Here is an 8,780-nt window from a genome sequence, read left to right on the forward strand (position 1 = left end):
ACTCAGGCTCAGAAATGAGGCTCTCTGATGTGGCAGCAGCCCTGGTTTGTGGGGGCCTCTCTGGTAACTTGGCGGGGAAAGAATCTGCCTACAAGGCAGGAGACCCTGGTTCGATTCCTGGATGGGGAAGATGCCCTGGAGAAGGGATAGGCTGCCCACTCCAGTATTCTTGGGCTTCCCTGGTGTCTCAGACAGTTAAAAAATCTGCCTGCAATGAGGGAGACCTGGGTGGGATCCCTGGGTTGGGAAGATCCCCTGGAAGGGGGCATGGCAACCCACTCCAGTATTCTTTCCTGGAGAATCCCCATGGATAGAGGAACCTGGAGGGCTGCAGTCCATGGGGTCGCAGAGAGTCAGACATGCCTGAGCAGCTAAGTACAGCACCTGGTTTGTGGAGAAAGGGAAGAATTTGGGACTGGAAACTGATAGGCCTTGGGGTGGTAAAATGAGAGCTAGTAGCCGGGGTCCAGTTTCCAGGCGCCCACGGCAGACTCAGCTTAGTTCCTGTAAGCATCTGTCAGTAACTGAGGGTCCAGTCCCCTCCTGGGACAGAGACACAGACAGCTGAAGGAAAGGGAGAAGTCTCATCAGTGTGGCTCCAGATAACCAGCTCACCTAGAGCAGAACCCCACCAGGGGATATGGAACGATGAGTCTGGTGCCTGAGGGAAGAGGCTGGCGAGAACCAGGCAAGATGTCAGGGCTTCAGCCTGGGTTAGCAAGGTGACTCAGATCCTAGTCATGCAGACCAAATGGACCCACCAGGGAGAGCTCAGAGAAGGCGGAAATCCTGTGGGCCCCGGGTCATAAAGATCCTTGGATGTTGCCTCAGTGAACCATCAACAAACTGTTCATCCCAGCCTGACCAGCTGCCAGTCATCCTGGCTAGAGTTCAAGGACTAGGTAAGGCTCAGCTTGATGGGAGGGTAGGTGCTGTAAGCTGAAGCCATCCTGGGCTGGGAGGGGCAGGGGCTGAGCCTTCTCTGAGAGCCTGCCCCACCCACCTCTCACCCCTCATCATGCCTCTCCTCACTTTTTCGTAAAGTCTCCTACTGTGAGGAACCCCTGCAGGATGTAGCAGAGGGCCAGGCACACACAGCAAATTGGAATTCAGTCAGATCAAATCGTATTTAGCTGCTTGGCAGTTCAGGCTTTGATGTGTGCCATGCTCTCCAAAGGAACCCTTTCCCATGTGTCTTATATTGCTGGTCAGGACTCCTCTTCCTCCGCATGCGGTAAAAAGGTACAGTCACTTCCCATTCTCCTGGGACACATAAAGACGTGGAGGCCCATGTACAGGTACCCCACACCCGCCTTCCTCTGCCCTCTCAGGGTGCAGCGCCTCAGCAAAAAGTGATCTATTCCTTCTTCCTTTCTGCCCCCAGCATCAGTGGAAAAACTTGATCTGGTTGTCATGGAGACCAGCCACTGACTTCAGAGTGGCTGTTTATTAAAGATGAAAGTAATGTATGCCTGGCAGCTGTCAGAGAGAGATTCGGCTTCTAGCAGAGGAAGTCACTAATTTCGAGGCATAATCCCTCATTTCAGAAAGAGAGACAGCCCTCCTTCATCTTCTGAGTGGCACTGTGCAGTGCGGATAAAATCTGCCCACAACAAACATTTCTTGTTCAGGTCTTTTTGTTTATTTTATGATGAGTATGGTAACTGTACTTCTTTCCTCCTTATTTCCTACTAGAATATATAGCCTTTCAGTGGGGTGATAGATTAATTCAGCTCTGTGGGCAGGCTTAGGAAACCCAAAGCCTCTCATGACGTCGTTTCCTTTGGAAAGTGTATTCTGGATTCCATGCCACCTACTTTCCAATGAGTTTTCTGTTTATTCATTCAACAGTCTCCACCAGGTGTGTGAGAGGAAAAGAGGAGGTGTTGAAGGATACAGGGAGTGAACCTGATGTAGTCTGTGTGTGCTTGGACAGGTGGAGAGAAGGGGGCACCCTCCCAGGGAGATGATAAATTTGAAGACAGGTGTCTCGTCCCCCAGCCACAGGAGTTGTGTGATCAGAAAATCAGTCCATGTGTTTTTCTCTTTTTGTTCCCTTCATTCGTTCAATGATAAAATCTGAAAGAAAATTTGAATTCTGAGATCCATTATTTTGATGAACCAAGTACTCTCTAAAACCAGAGACGCAAACTGGGTTAATCCCTGCTGAGTCATAAAGAAGCAGCACAGTGCTCACTGCAGCTCTTCGAGATGGACAGATCGACCTGGGACTCTGAAGAGGCTGCTGGTAGCTCGTCCTTATGTCTGGAAACAGAGATCTAGCCTAGCTGTCTGGTCAGAGTCCAGCCAAGACCTCAGTCTGCTCAGCAGAAAATGAAGCAATGAGCAAGCTGATTGTTTCCAGCTCTCAATTTCCTTTTGCTCTTGGGAGGGATTGTAAGTGTAGGTCTCTCTAAAGAGAAGGGGCTCCTAACCTTGGACAGCTGAGCAAGGGTTAACTCTGGGTCTAGGTCACCGTGAACCAAGGAAAAGCCATGCCCCCTGAGGTCAAGGGGATCTCAGGCCAGGGCATGTCTGGTCTCTGCAGTGAGTCTGGGCTTGTCCGTGGTGGTCTGGGCAGTAGTTCCTGCCTGCTTCTCCTGGGCTGCTTGGTCTGTGGGAACAAAGATGGTGTTTGCAGCTAAGGAATGGAAGCGAGTGTTGTCAGTGCCTTCAGAGGCCAGATCAGCCTGGGGCTCCAGGAAGGACACCTTTGGGCAGGCAGGACTTAGAACTGCCGGGAACCACCCCCTCCCACCCATCCCACTCTCCCCTGCAGCCTCCGCCCCTGCTACCCAGCTGCTTTTTTTCCCTCACTCTCCGTACATAAGGTGAGCAGAAACTACTGTCTGTGTCACTCTGATGTCGTCTTTTCCTGAGTTCTTCCAGAACCATTTTTCTCCAAAGGACATGCACAGGTCTTATGTTTACGTGTGTCATTGAGAGAAATTTCAATCCCATTCATGGGATGTCAAGGCAAGTCATAACACTTTTTTTTACACATCAATTAAAAAAATTTTATCCTAATTGTATAAATCAGGAGGGAAAGGGAATAGTATTCATTCATTCATCCATCCATTCATTTAATAGTGACATTGTAGGCACTTACTATGTGCCAGGCACTGTTCCAAGTATCATGCCCTTCTAGGGGGATACATTTATTTTTCTTAAAACCAGCTTTATTGAGGTATAATTTCTATATAATAAATTCACCCATTCTAACTGTAAAGTTTGATGCATTTTAAAAAATTTTTGACTGAAGTAGTTAATTTACAATATTGTGTTAGTTTTAGTTATACAACATAGTGATTCAGGTTTTCTGTAGATTATATTTCATTATAGTTTATTATAAGATATTGGGTATAATTCTCTGTGCTATACAGTAAATCCTGTTCCTTCTCTATTTTATGTATAGCAGTTTGTAACTATTAATTTTGTACTCCTAATTTATTGTCCCTCCCTGTCTCTCCCCTTTGGTAACCATGTTTGTTTTCTATCTCTGTGAGTCTGTTTCTGTTTTTTGTATATATATTCATTTTTTATTATTTTTTTAGACTCCACATGTAATTGATATCATTTAGTATTCATGTTTCTCTGACTTATTTCACTAAGCGTAATGTTCTCTAGATCTATCTATGTTGCTGCAAATGACAGTATTTCAATTTTTATGGCTGAGTAATATTCGAATGTGAGTGTGTGTATACATATATACACAAAGGAATATACATATATGTGTATACTTTGTGCATACTTTGTGCGTATACACATACACACATATATATATATATATGTTCTTAAGCCAGCTGTCTGTTGACGAGCACTTAAGTTGCTTTCACGTCTTGGTTATTGTAAATAATGCTGCTATGGATATTGGGGGACATGTATCTTTTTAAATTAGTATTTTTGTTCTCTTTGACTATATACTCAGGAGTGGATTGCTGGGGTAGTTCTTATTTCTAGCCTTTTGAGGAATCTCCATGCTATTTTACACAGTGGTTTCACCAATTTACATGTCTACCAACACTATACAATGGTTGCCTTTTCTCCATATCCTCTCTAGCATTTACTATTTATAGTTTTTGATGATGGCCATTCTGACTGAAGTGAGATGATACCTTATTATTGTTTTGATTTACATTTCTCTAATAATTAATGATATTGAGCATCTTTTCATGTACCTGTTAGCCATCTTTATGTCTTCTTTGGAAAAATGTCTATTCAGGTCTTCTGCCCATTTTTTGATCAGGTTGTTTGTTTTCTTGATATTGAGTTGTATGAGCTGTTTGTATTTTTTGGATATTAATCCCCTGGTGGTCACATCATTTGCAAATATTTTCTCACATTCCATAGGTTGTTTTTTGTTTTGTTGATGGTTGTTTTTTGCTGTGCAAATACTTTTAAGTTTGATTAGGATCTATTCGGTTAATTTTGCTTTTATTTCTTATGGTCATTTAATCTACAATAAGGAGGCAAGAACGTACAACGGAAAAAGAAAAAACAGCCCTTCGACAAATGGTACAAGGAAAGCTGAACAGCTACATGTAAACCAATGAAATTAGAACATTTCCTCACACCATATACAAAAATAAACTCCAAATGGTTTAATGACCTAAATGTAAGACATGACAACGTTAAGTTGCTAGAAGAGAACATAGGCAAAACACTCTTACATAAATTGTAGCACTATTTTCTTAGATCAGTCCCCCAAGGAAAAAGAAATAAAAGCCAAGCTACCTTAAGTGATCTGTGTTTCAAATGTATGTCTCCTCTCTGGCTTCTTAACTAAGAAGATGAGAAAGGTTCCCTCAGTCCCCAAGGAAACACTGTAACTCCTGAACAGTTCTCTTGTCTGCCCAAGAACTCTAGTGTCTTACATGTCTCTCCACTCTTCTTTGCACTGACACTCACAGCTAGTCCTTGTGACTGTTAATCAGCCGTCTGGGGCTATTTTAAAATATTTCTGCTTTTGTGTGTAAGTCACATTCTTCTTGCATCCATTGCTGCCTTTTCCAAAGGGGTTATGTCAAAGGAAATTTAATACCTACTTTTCTCATTATTTGCTCATCAGCTTGCTCAATCATCAAAAGACTAATGCTATTTGATACTCCAGAAGATTATTTTATCCCTGTTAGGTGATGTGTCAAGGGAAGGGAAGCTGGCCCTGGCGTCAGGTGACTGAGTTTTGTTCCCAATTCTACACTTGACTCAATACATGCCCTTGGGCAAGTCACTGAGCCTCTTCATGCTGGGGTCTCTGGGGATGAAATCTGCCAGCTGCATCATGTGGGTTTGAACCTTAGTGGCCTCTGGGATAAAAATAGGAGGGAGCCATGTGTCCACGTGGGCTCAAACTGATGGGAGGAGAATGATCATGGGAACTCAAAAGTGTCCTTGAGCTGCAAACTCCGTAACAGGGTCAGGATTCATCAGTGCCCTTGGGCGTTTGTCCAGTGGCCTGTGGGGTCAATTCTAGTACTTGAATTTTTCCAGAGAAAAGAAGGAACTGCAATAACCTCCCAGTTTGTATGTTCTCTTTGCTCCATGTCCCCACACCTCTGTACTTCCCCTGCCGTGATACTCACCACTCATTGTTGCTATTTGCTCGATCACTTACCTCCTGGACTGTGAGCTGCTTGAGGGAGGGGATCATGTCTGCCCCACACAACATGGTACCCTCAGTATCAAGCACATGCCTGGCAAACAGAAGTCATGCCAGTAATATTTGCTGAATGGATGAATACAGCCAGAGAGAATATCCCACTTCTGCTTCACTGAGGTGGCCTATTCCTAGCCAAGGCATGGTGGGATCTGATTAATCCCATCTCTCCACAACCCCACCTAGATGTAATAATGAAAGGTCTCAGACCAAGTGCTATGACACATATGTATTCATTAGTAAGAAGATTTAAAAATGTTCAAACAGCTGGTTCTGTAAGCAGAGAAGTCCCAGCTGCCTGACGTTTTAAGTGCTCTGTCCACACTACATGAAAAGTTCTCTTGAGAGTGACAGGACAATATTCTAAAGATCAGATTTTAGTTAGCATCAGGCAAGCAGAATTTTCTGAAACTATGGATGAGCACAGGACAAGTTCCAAATCATGCCTCTGATGCCATTCTGAAAGGTGAATGGTGAAGGTCTGGCTAGAATATTATTCTCAGCTATGTAGTGGAGAGTATATCCCTGATATTTTAGTCAAAGCTCATGACTTGAACACCAGTAAGCTTCAACAGTAAAAGCCCATTTATAATATCCTTTATGTTAATTAACAGATTGCTATTTTTGCCAACAGAAGCCATTGCTATTATTCATTTTGCTAATTAGCCAAGCTTTTGCTGTTGATTCCAGATAAAGACAGTTAAAACCTTTGAGGCAACCACCTGAGTATGTTTTTATGGTGAACTAATGGATGCAGCAGAAGCAGCTGAGACTTTTAAAGAGCAATTAAAAAGGCCCCTGAGACCCTGCTCTTTGAAAATGAAGAGAAGAGTAGCAGGGCCCCCTCTCCTCCTCACTAGTCTTAGCGAGCCTGCCAACATCAGGGGGATTCGGTCTACTCGCTGGCTTCCCTGGATGGGCCTCGGTCTGGGGGTCGTAACTGGGAGTAATTTACCTTCTGACTTCCCTTACAATCTCCTTAGATGAGTAGGCAGTTTTGAGCCCAGGGGACGATATCAGATGGGCCGTCAGAATCCTTTGGTTCTACTGACCATGGAAGGTTCTTCACCTTTCTCCCGTTTTTTTCCGATAAATACTTACAGCAAAGGTCAGCTGAAAAGTCATCTGTCATCGCTACCCCAATTCTGTACAAGCTCCTGTCTGCTCCCACCTCCTCTAGCCTCTGAGCTCTGGACATGGACAACGCCCTGCTGACGCCTCCACACCGGCCGGGAGCCCAAACTGTGTCATGGGTGGAGGTCCCAATTTATTTGTGTTACTACTGACTCTGTGTTATGGCAGCTGATATCCTTAGAGTTGTATCAGTGTGCTCCTCCACACGTACACATGCATGCCTCATGCATGTTCCAGAGAATGAGCCTCTATCATGGGTGTCTACTTAGCACTCCAGTTCCTCACTGGGTTTAGTGGTTTGCTCTGAACTTAGACAACATGGAGATCCTGTCTCACTCTTGTTGATCCTGCCTGTAGGACTAGAACCTATCCTTGTTATGATAAAAACTACTTGCTGATTCTCAGTGGGCCCATCACCCAGAACCATACCATCCTGCCTGACTGGCTACCGTGAACCCCTTTGGATAAAATACACAGGCCAAAGCTGCTAACTCCTCTGGTTATTGCCCTCCTGGCTATCCCTGGGGGATAGAACCCTGCTGACAGAGGGGTTCCCCCCCATCCTACCTAATTTGGGGTTCTTTCTCCCACCATCTGTGCTGCCAAGTTTTCCTAGTGAATTTGGCTCATAGTGTTATCACAGCATAGGGTTAACTTTATATATCTCTCTCTCTAGGGTAAGCAAATTATTCACATTTATGTGTCATTCCCACTAACCCTGCAAGGGGAAACCCAAAGAAGAAGCTTTAAGTGGTTAAGCTTTGTCCTATATGACCCCACCTCTGCAACTGGTCAACTCAGGGGTGGACACTCAACCAACACGCAGCCAATCAATAGGCTGGTCAGCAACTCATTACATAACCTGGCAGACACATGGGCGTGTATAAAAGCTGAGGTAATCCCCATTTTTTTCTTGGAAATTTAAACAGGGAAATGTCAAGAGAAGAAGACTTGGTAGGATGCTTAGAAACAAGAAAGTAAGAGTTGAGGTCATAATGAGCCCAAATTACAAAATACTGAAGCTATGAGCAAGCAGAAGTGATGGAGGAGAAAAGAGTTTTAAGCCCAGCAGAGACTGAGCTACATTGATCAGTGGGCATGATCCTCCAGCTCCTGCCATGGAGCCTGTGGTCTCCTGAAACTAGAGTAGCTTCCCAGGGCCAGTACCAGGATGCCGCCTCTGGTGCTGGTCCCTGGCTGTTGGTGAAAGACCAGCCCCATTAATGCTCCACATTTAGTTTATTTATTTATTTATTTATTTATTTTACTGTTTCTTTTTTTTTTTCTTCATTTATTTTTATTAGTTGGAGGCTAATTACTTTACAATATTGCAGTGGTTTTTGTCATACATTGAAATGAATTAGCCATGGATTTACATTTAGTTTAAAAAAAAACTTTTTTTTTCCTCCTAAGCTAGCGTGCCTTAATCTGCTCCTTATGACACCCCCCTCCTGTATACTTTACTGTAATTTTTTCTGTGTGGAAAGATGGGGGCCTGTAGCTTTTTACTCCTAATGCTATGAATAGTAAATAATGGGTTCTCAGGAAATGAATACTGAATAAGAGAATTTTTTTTTCATTTATTTTTATTAGTTGGAGGCTAATTACTTTACAATATTGTAGTGGTTTTTGTCATACATTGACATGAATCAACCATGGATTTACATGTATTCCCCATCCCGATCCCCCCTCCACTTCCCTCTCCACCAGATCCCTCTGGGTCTTCCCAGTGCACCAGGCCTGAGCACCTGTCTCATGCATCCAGCCTGGGCTGGTGATTTGTTTCACCCTAGATAATATACATGTTTTGATGCTGTTCTCTCTAAACATCCCACCCTCGCCTTCTCCCACAGAGTCCAAAATTCTATTCTGTACATCTGTGCCTCTTTTTCTGTTTTACATATAGGGTTATCGTTACCATCCTTCTAAATTCCATATATATGCGTTAGTATACTGTATTGGTCTTTATCTTTCTGGCTTACTTCACTCT

This window comes from Odocoileus virginianus, chromosome 19, assembly GCF_023699985.2.
Source record: "Odocoileus virginianus isolate 20LAN1187 ecotype Illinois chromosome 19, Ovbor_1.2, whole genome shotgun sequence".
Taxonomy (NCBI): domain Eukaryota; kingdom Metazoa; phylum Chordata; class Mammalia; order Artiodactyla; family Cervidae; genus Odocoileus; species Odocoileus virginianus.